We start from the raw sequence: 15136 nt of genomic DNA, 5'->3' as shown, positions 1-15136 counted from the left end.
GTTGTTTTGTTGTCTGTTTGTTTTCAGCAACTCTCAGCAGTCTAAGAGATATATTAACCAAGGCAAGCAGTTAGAGTTTTCATTTCTAACAGAAAAGAAAGGAGAAAAAATTTATAAGAACATAGGTAAATTTGTGTGCTTAAATGCTGAAAGTCTGATGGTTTCAATTATTATTGTTATTGTTATTGTTAACATTATTATTTTGGAAAATGGATTATCTGTTACATAAGATGCTGCTAGGGATGGAGATTTAAGACAAAACTAAATTCATCTTAATCTGAATCTAATACCCTCCTGCCTCACTGGAATCTCTTTCTTTATGTTAGTATATTGAACCAAAAATATAGAACCAAGGGAAGAACTCAAAGGAACCTTTCTTTCCAGGGGAGTTCAAGGAAAGAGAGGCCTAAGCAGAAATGAAGAACTTAGTCTAAAACATTGAGGTAGAACTGGAGAAATAAAAGGAGAAAAGTTTTGAGGCTCCATTGGTTAAATGTCCCACTTGAGCTCAGGTCATGATCTCATGGTTTGTGGGTTTAATCCCCGTGTCCCGAGTCTGTGCTGACAGTTCAGAGTCCTGAGCCAGTTTGGATTCTGTGTTTCCCTCTCTCTGCCCCTCCCCCACTCATGCTCTGTCTCTGTCTCTGTCTATCTCAAAAATAAATTTAAAAAAAACATAAAAAAAAAACCAGAAAAGTTTTAAGGTGTAAGCCAGGGGTAACACCACCTATTGCAAGTGGTAAATGTAGGAGTGACATGTATTTTGACTATAAGGATGTCCTTAGCAAGACCAGTTTTTGTAACAGTGGGAGAGAAAAAATTGATTTTTAAAATTTGAGAAGAAAAGAACACAAAGAAAAGTTTCCAGCACTCTTAAATCGTTCTTTCCAAAATATTGACAATAAACATTTACAACAGAAATAAAAAAGTTTATTTTAATGCTTAAAAAGCGTTTTGTTTATCAACAAAAACTATGTGAACACATCATTAATAAATGGGCAAATTGCTTGAATGAGATATACAAATAGCTAATAATTATTAAAAAATATTAAAATACTACAGTAACAATATAAGTAATGGAACAGAAACAATATTATTATTTGCTCTATAAAAAAATTAAAGATATAAAAGAAGTAGCAGTTTTATATACTAATTGTTGGATGAAATATCATATACTTCTAGGGAGCTATAAAAGATAATTTTCAATGTATAACAAAATTCTACATGATTTCAGTTAACTTTTAGATTTTAGGCTAAGAATATTATCAGAGGTAAACTGCTCAAAGTTGTTTATATACTATAGGGCTGTTTGTCATTATAGAATCGAGCATAATGATGAAGACCCGGGAATGACCCAACTATCTAAATACACATGATTGGCAAATTATGCCAGGTCTATATAATGGAATACTAAATATCCATTGTAATTATGTATTCAAAAAACTATTTACTAAGATGAAAAATTACAAAATTAATTTATTTTACCAATAGCTTCAAAATAATTGTCACACCATACCACTGGCTAACAAGTGAACATGTATATGCTCTCTGAAAACACTAATATAAAAACATATTAACTAGAGATATTTCAAGCAATGACTTATGCTTCATCTTTGATTTGTTCTGTGGTTTTCAGTTTTGAATTCAATCTGTATTAATTTTGTAGTTATAAAACAATTTTCAGTGAAGGAAGAGAATGAAGTTAGCATGGCAGATTAATGAAGATTTATAGAAGTTAAGTTTATTTTTAAAATAGCATTCATCTGGTTATTTTTATAGGCAAATGAGAAGTCATGAATACAGAATGACGAGATGAAGACACGGGAATGTTTATATCTCATTTGCTTAAAGGGTATGAGAATTTTATGTTTTCACTGATCACTGATATTTTCTCAGATGTACACACTGAGAGACACATTAAAAGATTCTCCTGGGGGATGTGGGTGGCTCAGTCGATTGACTGACTCTTGACTTCACATCAGGTCATGATCTCATGCTTTGTGGGATCCAGACCTGAATGGAGCCTGCTGATAGCGTTGAGCTTGGTTTAGATTCTCTCTCCCTCTTTCTCTCCTCCCGCCCACCCCTCTTTCAAAGTACATAAATAACATTACAAAAAGAAAAAAAAGACACTCCTTTCATTACTTCTCTGAAGAATGATCCTTCTGCCATTTCTGCTTCTCTGCTCAATACCTTCCAAAATCCTTTCTCAACAATCAAACAAAAAGTATCCCTAATTCAGGCTCAAATTAGGATTAGATTAAGGCAAAAACAAACTTCTCTACTAATGGACACATTCTCTCAGGACCGAAACCTAATCTTGTGCTTATGACATCTTGCTATCATCAGATCAGCTGTTTAAGTAGTTATACAAAGTGATCTTAAGGATTAAGTTCAATATTTGATTTGGTGTTGGTGCCAGAATAATGCAATATTACCCAAAATGCAAAAACAATTCAGATATAAAATGATTTTATTTTTTTACATTTAATTATATTTGGCCTTAACAATGCCATGGGTCAGACTTTATAACTGGGTACCTACTATGTGCTACACTTTATGTTCTGCAACTTTTCAGTTAGCTCTATCCTGGTTGACTCCCCTTGATTTTAGTATTCTCCTTTGATATAAAGGGAATTAGGTCAGAGAAAATTTAATGTTTATCAGAATCACAATGCAGCTTCTTAAAATAGTAGTTTCTGGGCGCCCCCCCCCCCTTTAGAATGTTTGGTTCAGTGTATCTGTGTTCAGGCCTGAAGATGTACATTTAAGATAGTTTCCCAAGTGATGCTATTTGGCTACTGTTTTAGGGACCATCCTTTGAAAACCACTGAGTTAGTTATCTTTCAGAATTTGCAAACTCAAAAAACAAAAAATTCACATGCTTAATGTAGAGCACAAATATACTACAGCAATTTGGAACATTTTAGTCTCAATTATAAAGATGGACCAATCTTACTAATCCCACAGTTAAATAAGAAAAATTCAACCAAGTAATTTTAAAGATCTAATTAGTTTTCCTAATTGATTCATGAATTGGGCAGCATTCAATTTAATAAGCAGATGGGAGGTCCAAAGGACTACAGAATAAGAAAGATTTTTACAAATAGAGAATGGGAAAAAAAGGAAATTATTAGTAAAGAATCCACTGTTTAGGGCAAAGTCACCCTCCTAAGGGGAACCAAAGGGGTCTATCAGTAAATTTTTGGTGTTGACCCAAGAGATTCCCATGATGACTGATGAAAGGTTATATTTCTTGGGGACTGAAACTGCAGTTAGGTTAGATATTAAGTCTTGATTTACTGATTTGGGACCATAACCTATGTAACACCATTTGGGGCCTGTGGTTTTCTTTTTAACACTCCTTATATAGGGTTTGTAGCATTTCTGTTATTATTTCCTTTTTTTTTTTTAATTGTTTTTAAATTTAGTTTTGAAAGACAGAGAGCACGAGGAAGGGAGGGTCAGTGAGAGGGAGACACAGAATCTGAAGCAGGATCCAGGCCCTGTCAGCACAGAGCCGGATGTGGGGCTCCAACCCACGAACTGTGAGATCATGACCTGAGCTGAAATAGGCTGCTTAACTGACTGAGCCACCCAGGTGCCCCTCTGTTACTATTTCTTATAGCAGGATAAAGAAATTATTTCACATAGGGAGAGAAATAAGTATCTTCGGTGACAATTTACTATGGGCAACTTACAAAGTAACTCTGTACCTAAACAAACCATAGAGTTTTAGATAACCTTACATGTATTTCCCGCGTGGCAGTGCTTAGCCCCATGTTACCAGATAGTAGGAACCTCGCACAATTTTTTGTGGTGTTACGTATACAAGAGGGCTTCAGCTACCTCCATTTTGACTTCAAACTTTCTAGCTGGGTTCTTCTTTCCAGCTTGTCACCTGGCTCAGGTGGAAGACCCTGAGGGCAAAACATGGGAACAGAAACTACTCCCGAAAGCATAAGGACTTCCCTGAGCCAGCAAGGCATCACCCGCGATTGACCCCAAGACAGTGGTCCATTTGACCTGCACAACCTACCTACCCACTTTTTCCTTATATACACCTGGAAGTACTTTCCACACTTTGGAGTCAGTCTTCGAGACATTCGTCTGCTGTCTTCCCAGGTGGGCATCACTGAAATAAATTCCTTCCTGTTTCACCACCATCCGTTTCTCTGTCTTTGGATGTTGTCAGCAGTGGTGAGTGGCCAAACCTGGTGTGTTTGAGACCCCTGGAGGATCTTACATCACTATACCCAGCTACAGGGAGATTTGGTATGTTTTATTTTAGTTAGAGACTTTTTTTTTTGCATTAGCTTTTTTTGTCACCAAGAATGGGATACTGAACATTGCTTCTGCTTTTTTTTTTTTTGCCCAAATTACAAATATCCATCTATCTATCTACCTATCTATTTATCTACCTGTCATCTATCACTCTATATCAATGTAGTCATACATTAAGAGATGGGCTTGTCAATACAGCCTTTCAAATGACTTAAACTATTTTCACAAAAAAGTCTCGCCTTCCTTTTCCTCTCATTGTAGTTAGTGTATTTATTTGTATATTGAAATTATCTGGAAAAAAAATTCTACAAACAACAGAATAAACATATAGTGTGTGGAGAAAAAACAGAATGAAAGACACGAACTCTCTTACATATTTATATCCATTAAAATAAAAATCAAAAATGATCCAAGAGCTTAAATGGCCAAAAAAGCAAGAATACTTATAAGAATACTTGTAAGACCTTTGCCCCAGCGAGGAGGCAAAAATAAACAGAAGGTGACAAATCATTTAAGTAGTTAAATGGTTGTTCCTGGCCCTCAAAAGTGGTTTTCTTTTTAGCTACAGGGATTGAAAGGTCATTTTAATATATCCTTACTATAAAACAAATCACAATCCCACCAGGTGGGTAAGAAAGACAAAGTACCAACAGCAATGCATTGCAGGGAACTGTTTTAGAAAATGCTCAGTAAATAATACCCTGAGCACTTCTAACCGGAGAGAGATTTGAAACCACACCTCCAGGGTGTATTTATCATCTAGGTTTCCCACTCAAATGCCAGTGCATAATAGAATATCCTGGTCCCATCCTGGCAGAAAAAAAAGAAAATGTGGCTTTCTTTTTACATGATTTTCAAAGAATTGTGTGGGATCAAAATCGTGACTCCACTGGAAGAAACAAGAGTCATGCCGCTTAAGCACAGGGTGCTGCTAGGAAATGAAGAGGCCTGTGTTTATCACTCGACACTTGGATTTGTGCAGACTTCAATTCTGCAGCACAAGTAGGAAAAATACACAATACGAAGGATAAAGAAAAGGAAAAAAATCATGCCGTGTTCTCTTTTTCATATACCGGTCTAACGTGACAATCAGTGACCTGACAAGAATGGCCTAAGCGTTTTCCCTAGTGCAATTGCCCCTAATTTGCAGTTGACATTACATTTTATTGGCAGTGTTTGTTGGCAAAAAGGACTCTTTAAAGTTCTAGAAAAATAATCAACTCAACAGTTGATATTTCCTTTGTTCTCCACTCCATGTTTTAAATTAATGTCCTACACTTTCTGTTCATAAGCTGCAATGCCGAAGAGGTTAAAGCGACTTTGACTATTATTTGCTCCAGAATCCTTCTTTCCAAACTCAAATAAATATAATGCTTATACATAAAGGCTGCTAGTTACACATTTCATATTCTAAAACTATCAGTTTTACCTTCATGAACATTGACTTCAGACCTATGTCGTGGGATTAAAATGTCTTCTATTTTGAAAAGAATGGTTCAGGAGCCAGAAATGTCAACATCACCTGGGAGCTTGTTAGGAAAAGGATCTGTGTTTCGGCAAGCTCCTGGACATTAAAGTTTGAGAAACATCGCTTTATATAACTGGCTTACAAATACAAATTGGGAAAAGATGGCATGGAAGTTGAGAATATTTTTGGATTGGGGTTGTAACTTATTGTGTTATTTATTTGTGATATTGTATAAATTCCCTGATACGTTGTATGTACGTGTAACCTGAAGTATTGCAGCCCCGTAGTACACGTACAGGGTTTAAATATCAAGTTTTAAGTGCTTATTTTTGAGAAAGAGAGAGAGAGAGAGAGAGAGAGAGAGAGCGAGAGCGCGCAAGTGTACGCAAGCACTGTATGCTAGCTCGTGTAGTGGGGGAGGGGCAGAGAGAGAAGCGGACAAAGGATCCAAAGGGGACTCTGTGATGACAGCAGCAAGCCAGATGCGGGACTCCAACTCCTGACCCTTGAATTTATAATCTCAGCCAAAGTCCGTGCTCAGCTGACTGAGCCACCAGGGGCCCCGTCATGTTTTAAATGTTTATAAAGATTATCATCTTTCAAACAAAGCATAAGAAATATTACTATAAGGTAATACTACGAATCTATATTTTGAGAAAATAACTAAGTTGTTAAGAATGATCACTTCTTTGGTTATTCAACTCCAATACAGTATTCTTTCTAAAAATACAAGCTATATATTTTCTTATAAATCAAAGATTAGTTTCTACTACTGAAGTATAAACACAGTGGAATCCTCAATGTGTTATTATTTCTTTTTCTACTTTGGTCTTTGATCTGCAACAAATGTTAATATTGTATTATTGTCTCAATACTGAAAATTGAGTATTTTTAGGTTTCTCCTAGATTTATTTTGAGCTTCTTTATTTTATGAAGATATCATCAATTTCTTTTGTACAGTTTAAACAACTGGAGGGTCATCTCTGTTTCCAAACCATTATGGCACACATAATGAAACTAATTATAAGAGGCAAATGTTGATATCTATTACGGGGCCATCTCTTTGGATTTGGAGTGTTGTAGGCTGCTACTGTCTCTGGTACATGTAGTGAGTCAAAGGATTATTTTATTATTTTGTTTCCATTGATAGTGAAATGAATGATTATTAATTTGGTAAAGACACAGAACAATTAGCACGTTTTAATTCTATGCTGCTAATGAGGCATAACACCAATCTTACTATGAAGCATTTGAATTAATAAATTGTAATAATAATAATTTTTAATTATTTTATTTTATTTCTTTTAACTTTATTTAAATCCAAGTTAGTTAACATAGAATGTAGTATTGGTTTCAGGAGTAGAATTTAGTGATTCATCACTTACATATAACACCCATTGTTCATCTCAACAGGTGCCCTCTTTAATGCCCATCAGCCATTTGGCCCATCCCCCCACCAACCTCCCTTCCTGCAACCTACAGTTTGTCCTCTGTACTTGAGTCTTTTATGTTTTATGACTTGCTTTGCCTCCCCTTCTGTGTTTATCTTATTTTTCTTTCCCTTCCTCTATGTTCATTTGTTGTGTTTCCTAGATTCTACATATGAGTGAAATCATATATTTATCTTCCTCTGACTAATTTACAATAATTTAAAGAAAAAATGTTAGCCCTGTTAAGCCAGATCCTGAATATTTTCCATGTAGTGTAACTTTTCCCTGTAATATCAGTATTACAACAACAATAAAATCACACTTTATTTTTTTATTATACTGAAGGTATAAATGATAATTTTAATACTTTGAGAAAGAGCCTTGAAAGCTGTTTGTTTGAAGGCAAGTTTGCTGCTCTCTCATCTAATTCCAGTCCTACCACCAGCCTGCCCCATCTCTGATTAGTTGAGTAGTTTCTGGAACAGCCAATCAGGGCTCGGAGATTTGAGAAAAGCCTCTGGACAGGATCCTGACAGAGCAAAAGGTACTGACTGGTCTTACTCCCTTTTTGGGAGCTTGGTGATCAGCAGCAAAAATGAAATTTGCATCGAGTCTGTAGAGAGCTTGGTACTCTGATTTTCATGGACCTCCCCCAGGGGAGGACGCAGATAGGGAAGTTTTATCTGAGTCTGGGGAGAATGGGAAGGTCCATTGCCACATTACTGAGTAAACTCAGACCTGTTATTATTTTGGATAAAGCCAAACGTGAATATGAATTTGACATCTTAAATAGGTAAGGCAAAAATAATTCAAGAAGAAATATACTCAGCAACTAGACAGAAGACTGACAAGCAAAACATTCAGCTCCTAGTGTTTTGATTCGCTGTAGAAGGCTGGCTAGAGCTTAGTAACTAAGTGAATAAACTATTTAAATGGATTTGGTTACAACAACCAAGACTAGTGGAAAACTAAATATTCTATGACTTTTGAATATTGATATTTCAAAGATGATTTAAAGGACTGGTTTCACAGCTGAGACCTGGAAAAAGTAATCTAGAAAATAAAATAAAAGTATGAGGGTGCCTGGGTGGCTCACTTGGTTAAGCCTCCATCTCTTGATTTTGGCTCAGGTCAGAATCTTAATGCTTGTGAGATCAAGTCTGGCATGGCGCTGTATACTGACAGCACAAAGACTACTCTCCTCTCTCTCTCTCTCTCTCTCTCTCTCTCTCTCTCTCTCTCTCTCTCTCTCCTGCCCCTACCCTATGCGTGTGCATGGTCTCCCTGCCCCCAAAAGAAATAAACTTTAAAAGAAAAGGAAAATTATTATCTCAAACAGAAAACAATGCAAAGAAATGAATTTCCGAGGGAAAAGATATGGACTCGTAAAATGGATTCATTATAATTCAAAAGAAAAATATAAGAAGACTGACGGAGAAAAGTTAAAAACTGGAAAAGAGGAAAATTTTATCTTAAGCAGGACTGATGTTTTTCCTGATAAAATTCATGAAGTCGGTGACTATAAAGATCATATTATAAGCTTTCAGGCAAAGGAAGCTAGTTAAAAAGGAAACTAGGAATTAGTTTGGCATCAGGCTTCTCTTCGGCAACCTGGGAGCTCAGAGAATGCTGTGGGAGAGAATTAGAGGTACTGATAGACAAAGGCTGTCTCCCCAAATCTTATTTTCTGCCAAGATATCATTTATCAGCCACAGTGAAGGAGCTCTAGATTCACTTATACAGGGACTTACAGACTATCTCACTCCCAGAAGGAAATATCAAAATAACGATTACAATAAACTAATCAAGACTCTTCAAGCTGATCCAGATGAAACAGGAAATACTGGTGAGCTGTGATTATATGGATCGTCATAGTGACTGGAATGGTGTAACAATATGTGACATAAAGATGCTTCATATAGATGGAACAGAACACAAAGTAAAATAGTAATTGAAAGTGGAAGCATGAAGTCACCTCAGCAAAATCTGGTAGGTGGCAAAAAGGGCAAAATAAAAACATTCCAGAAGGGAATGAAGAGAATAGAGCTTTTGCGTGAGGCAAAAATAGTTGGCATTTTTCAGTTATTTAATAACAGTGATATATTAATCAATTCAATTCACATTTATGAGAGTCTACCATGTGCCAACTGCTTGGATTATATTATTTACAGAAAGATAAAGATGCTTGTGTTCAGTACATATGCATTTGGTGATGACACATAGGAAAACAAGGGAACTACTAATGGAATTGCAAAGGATGGAAGAAATCTCACAGGAAAAAAACAAGCACAAACAGTAATTTGACTATCAAAATTAAGAGAACAGGAAAAAAACAGAGATCTTTACCATATTAGACATTATAAATCATATTACATATGAAGACGATGAATTCTTATATTACAAATACTGGTTCAAGGGCACCTGAGTGGCTCAGTCAGTTGAGCGTCCCACTTTAGCTCAGGTCATGATCTCATTGTTCATGGGTTTGAGCCCCACATTGGGCTCTGTCCTGACAGTTCAGAGCCTGGAGCCTGCTTCTGATTCTGTGTCCCCCTCTCTCTCTGCCCCTACCCTGCTCACACTCTGTCTCTGTCTCTCTCAAAAATAAATAAACATTAAAAAAAAGTACTGGTTCTGGGGGCACCTGGGTGGATTTCAGTTCAGTTCCGGATCTCATCTCATGGTTTCCCTTCGTGAGATCTATCCCAATGCTTTACTGACACCAGTGAGCCTGCTTGGCATTCTCTCTCTCTCTCTCTCTCTCTCTCTCTCTCTCTCTCTCTCAAAATTAATAAATAAACTTTAAAAAGTAAAAATAAAAGTTGAATAAAAATACTGGTTCCTATTCAATCTTTTCTTTAGTTGCAGTTATATGAATGCACTTACTTTATGATAATTCATGAGAAGTATATTTATAACTTGTGACCTTTGTATTTTATACATCTATAAAAATTAATTTATAATCACATGGATACAAGTTATAAAATGGTTTGCGGGTTCAGCTTATCATGTCGGGGTCACCAATTATGGGATCATGTTGGAGTCACCAATCGTGAGTGACCAATTGTCCAGCAAAGCCATGGGCACTAGAGAAGATTACTCAAGACTCTGTGCAAGTCAAGAGACGTGAAAGAGAAGCTGAGGGAAGTCTCCCTGAGCTGCTCTGAAGCTCCGGTATTTATTAGACATACATTCTAGGGAAAATAGGAGCAGTATGTCAGTAGCTACATGTCAGTAAGAACGTATAGAAAGTGTGCAAAAAAAAAAAAAAGCAAGGTGTTGCCAAGACTGCAAAAGAGCAGATGCTGAAAGCAGGGTGAACAAGATAAAATATTCCATAGATAACACAGTCTAAGGAATTCATGAGCACAGGCAGGACCCAACCCTTAAATACATGTTAAACAGACACTGGTCAGCTGTTTTAAGCAGCTGAATTCATTCAAGCAGTGTAATTCATTTCCTATAATCTCTTTAAACAGGGTGTAGCTATTTGATTTCCTACAATATTGAAGAATTTTCTATTTTATGTTTCCATTCTCTTATTTATTGTGAGGTACTTAGGTTATTTTATGTGTCTGTGCATCCATGCACACATACATGCCTGGAACATCTTTATCAGAAATATTTGAGCAAACCTTTGATCATTTTCTAAAGCACAGATTGATTTAATTTAACTCTATTTACTTGAGTAGATCAAATAAAAACAAGAGTTCTGTTAAATATATCACAGACTATTCCATGAGAATTTCTTTCTTAAAAACATTTGTTAGTTTATTTATTTCTTTTGAAAATGAGAGAGAGTGAGTAGGGGAGAGGCAGAGAAAGTGGGGGAGAGAGAACCCTAAGCAGGCTCCACGCCATCAGCACAGAGCCTGATGCAGGGCCCGAAATCATGAACTAGGAGATCATGACCCACGCCAAAACCAAGAGTTGGACACTTAACCAACTGAGCCACCCAGGAGCTTCTCCAAGGGAATTTTCTGAGACTAACTTTCATAAGAAATGGCTCTGATTTCTATCTTTTCTTGTGTTTTGGTTTTGGTTTTGGTTTTCCCTAATAAAGACCCTTTCCTAGAAGTTTGAGGCCCAGCATGAGGCAGCATCAAGATGATACACATCTCTCTCTTGGATTTTTTTTCAGAAGTGTTTGAGCTTCTGAAAGGCAACAAACATGTCTATTTTCACACAGTGGGATGAGAAAAGTAATGAGGATGGCAAAGTCTTGAAAGAGCTGTTTATTGTTGTACATGCAAGAAAAACAATCACCCACACAGAGAAACCCTCTGAGCAGAGAAGACCTGAGGGGAATAACAAAGTAGATTTTCACTAGGGAGAACATGCAGAAATCTACATAAAAAGGTTGACTTCCTACAGAAGCATTATGTGAAATGAATGTGTTGCATCTAAATATTCTCTTTTTGGCTAGCTCTTGAAGACTCAAATCAAATTATTTTACCATGAATGAACATCACGTACAAAGAAAATTGTGATTGCATGTTGACAGGAATATTCCTTTAAAGCATTTATAAGTATTTCCCCATTTCTGATTGAATAGAAAATAGAACATGGTGGAAATGATAATGATTTCTCTCAAGAAGAATGGATTTTTTTTTCTTGGTACCAGGACCAAAATAATCATACAGTTGCAAAATTCATTCCCTTAAATACGCAATGATTATGCCTCGTATTACACTATCCATTTTTTGCAATTTTATGTAGTCCCTTTCAAAGCTCTTTGAAGAACTGTCATTTGTTGTTATTTCAAAACAAACCTAAAGGGAAAATATATTTTGAGAGCAGACTATTTCTTCAAAACTTATTCATCAATTGAGTGATTTCACACTCTAGACTAGGGCGTGGAATTGCCAATAAACACTTACAAAGTGTTACATGAAAAGAGGGAAGGGCTCAGTTACTGTAGGAGCTTTTCTAGCAATTGTACAGATAGGGTTTCTTACCACGTCTCTCCCCTGAGCTTCAGGGAAGGGGATCAGATCTCATCCTGGACTTCTCCAGTTACCCTAAAATAAACCAGCATTTCTAAACCTTCACACTGTTGGTATTTCAATAATTTTTTGATGAAGGGGGTTGTCCTACACACTGTAGGATGTTTAGCAGTAGATTTGTCCTCTACATACCAGATGCCAATAGAATACTTCTCAGTTGTTACAACCAAAAATGATTCCAGACATTGTCCCATGTCTCTGGAGGGGAAAATATCACCCTCAGTTGAAAATTACTGAATTAATGTCCCAAACTAATTCCACCATTTTTTTCTAAACACGATTCCCCCTTCCCCCTTGCAATCCCAATATTTATGCTGATGTCCAAATGAGAAACATGGGAGTAATAATTTATACTTCATGAATTTTTTCCACCTAAACTTGCTTTTTATGTGTGGGTTTATAGGAACTTCATTATTTATAGAAGAAAATACTTAAGTAAAAATTATAATAAGTCAAAACACACTTTAAGATGAGACAGATGAAGCCTAGAGGAATATAAATGGATCATGATAAGTGACTTAAGGGTTTTATAAAATGGTCCATGAGGATACTTGGATGGAATATAATACAAAGGAACACATGGCATTGAAGTTAAAATATAATGTTACCTCAGCAAAATATCATGTGGTGGGTGTCATAAATGGGTAAGTAAAAGTACTTGGAAAGAGAATCAGGGTTGGGGTAAGGCAATTTTTTTTATTTTGTCTTTATATGAATAAACTATTGCCAGAGTACAGCTCTAGCAGGTCCAGGGCTCCCTGAAGGATGGACGGTGTTGGCAAGAAGAGTGAGAGAGCTTCGAGTTTTTTTCTGATCACCAGGCAGCCATCTCTGCTCTGTCTGATTCCCTTGCTTTATTTATGGTGAAAGGTACAAGGAGCAGAAAGAACAGTAAATGATTTCTCATAGATAATTTTTACAATTTTCCAGAACATGGATTCTGCAGAAGTTACAATTTTAATCTTAGTAGTAATGATTGCCATAAAAAACTTAGCTACAGGCACTGATGCTATTATATGGGAAGGGCGGGTATTTTTTAAGACCAAGATATACGTAACTTCAGGTATAACCCTAAGGAAGCGACCTTTAACCCAGAGGAAACAGCATTGTTTAGTAAAGGTCAGTTTTTTATGAGTAAGTGTCATTAGGCTGTTTATAACTCTAAGAGAAAATCCCCAGAAAAAGAGGATCCCCAGAAGATATAATGCCTGCTCCCACAGTCCCAAAGACAACTGATACATTTTATTGCAGTAGTGACTTTTGCAATGGTGTCCAGGCCTAGAAAGTAGTGAGTTATCAGTTAATTGCTCAGCTAGGAGGAAAGTTATATGTTGATTACCTCAGTCGCATTATGTGTATCTAGTTTAGTCATCTTTTCCCTGACCAGGTGAAATCACACCTCAGGGTCAGGGCAGGGGGACAGGCTGCTCCTGACACTAATCAGCTAAGCATTCCAAGGTTTGGTGCCCAAGCAGAAATGAAAGTTACAAGAGGGTAGATTTTGGGAGCTGTTTGGGGGCAAGAGACTGTGCAAACTTGCCATACCCTCACCAGGAATTTTTATGCAACTGGTGAGTTAAGATAGCCCTCTACAAACTATCATACCATTTTATTAAGCCTCATTACATAACATGATATAATGCTAATCATGTTTTTCAAATACAGCTTTAGTTACCTGTACTCACTGAACAGATCAATATCTATCTCTTGGATTGGATCACTGTGTTGCCCACTTCTAAGGCAACCAAGCACATTCAAGTCCAAGATATTGCCCCCACCCTCCGCTGGGGGAGGTGCATATGCGTGGCCTATGCGGCTGAAGCATAAGCCATGCCCGGCTCACAACCTGATAGTCTCTCTGGATCAGGTAAAACCCTCCCAAATTATGTGTGCCCTTCCAGGATGCATCACACACATCCATATTCCACTCTATGGATAGAATGATATTTCCTTTTTTTCTGCTCAGATATGTCATATATTTTAGACTACAAAAACGTGTATGTACAGAATAATAATTACCATCAACAGCATTACCTGTGTTAAGATCATTGACATCTCCTCATGTATTGTATGATGCCTCTTACTCATGATTCACTTCTTCTTCTTCTCACGATCATGTTATCCGAAATTTTGTGATAATAATGTCCCTGCTGAACATGTTTATTGCTCCAACTCCTATGTCTTCATTGCTAAGCAATATGAATACATCTTCAATATGTATCTGTATTCTAAATGACATTGCTTTGCTTGTTTTTGTACTTTTTCTCATATTACCTATAGTAGTGACATAAAGTCATTTATAGGGTTTTAAATGTAGTGACATGAAATTATTCACAGGATTCCCTTATTATTATCTTTTTAAATATTGGTGTCACTGCCCTCTTTTATGTTCTTAATATATTTGTGATTTCATGCTTTTTATGATTCATTCTACCCAGGTATTTTTTTCAGTTTATGTGTTGTTTCTTGAAGCTACATTATTAATTTGATCTCTATTTTATGTTTAGTTTCTATTTCATTGATTTTTAAATCAACTGGCTAGACTAGTTTTAGATGTACAGAGTTATTGTGAAGATAGTACAGTGAAATAAGATATAATTCTTTTATACCCACACCCAGTTTTCCCTATTATTTACATCTGTGAGTACTGCACATTTGTCACAATTAATTAATAGGTATTTAATTATTATTATTAATTAAAGTTCATACTTTATTCAGATTTCCTTAGTTTTTCCTAATGTTCTTTTCTGTTCCAGGATCTCATTAAGGACACCACATGCATTTACTTGTCATACGTCCTTAGGCTACTCTTGACTGTCACTATTTCTCATGTTCCTTGATTGCCAGAGGCCTGCTCCGGCTGGTTCAGGGCTCCCTGAAGGGGTAGCAGCGGACAGGAAAGGGAGATTCATGCAGTTTCTTTCTTTCTTGGCATCATCTTCCTGGCA

General features: G+C 36.5%; 1 long non-coding RNA gene across 8 annotated transcripts in view; it reads right to left on the bottom strand.

Moving 5' to 3' along the window:
• The window catches only part of LOC115300994, a 65852-nt gene that overhangs the window by 23003 nt on the left and 27713 nt on the right, over positions 1-15136 (bottom strand). The window contains exons 8-9 of one of the 8 annotated variants that reach the window (XR_003912962.1): positions 14223-14377; positions 11397-11480 (exon numbers count right to left, since the gene is read on the bottom strand). The exons of 6 other annotated variants lie outside the window; for them this stretch is intronic. This is a non-coding gene — a long non-coding RNA (uncharacterized LOC115300994). Of the gene's footprint in view, positions 1-11396; positions 11481-12903; positions 13041-14222; positions 14378-15136 lie in introns of those variants that run through there. One more of the 8 variants, XR_003912987.1, reaches the window with a different exon arrangement.

The sequence above is a fragment of the Suricata suricatta genome, chromosome 1 (assembly GCF_006229205.1).
Source record: "Suricata suricatta isolate VVHF042 chromosome 1, meerkat_22Aug2017_6uvM2_HiC, whole genome shotgun sequence".
NCBI lineage: Eukaryota > Metazoa > Chordata > Mammalia > Carnivora > Herpestidae > Suricata > Suricata suricatta.
Note: the sequence above shows the minus strand (reverse complement) of the source record. Positions and strands in the feature narration are given on the sequence as shown.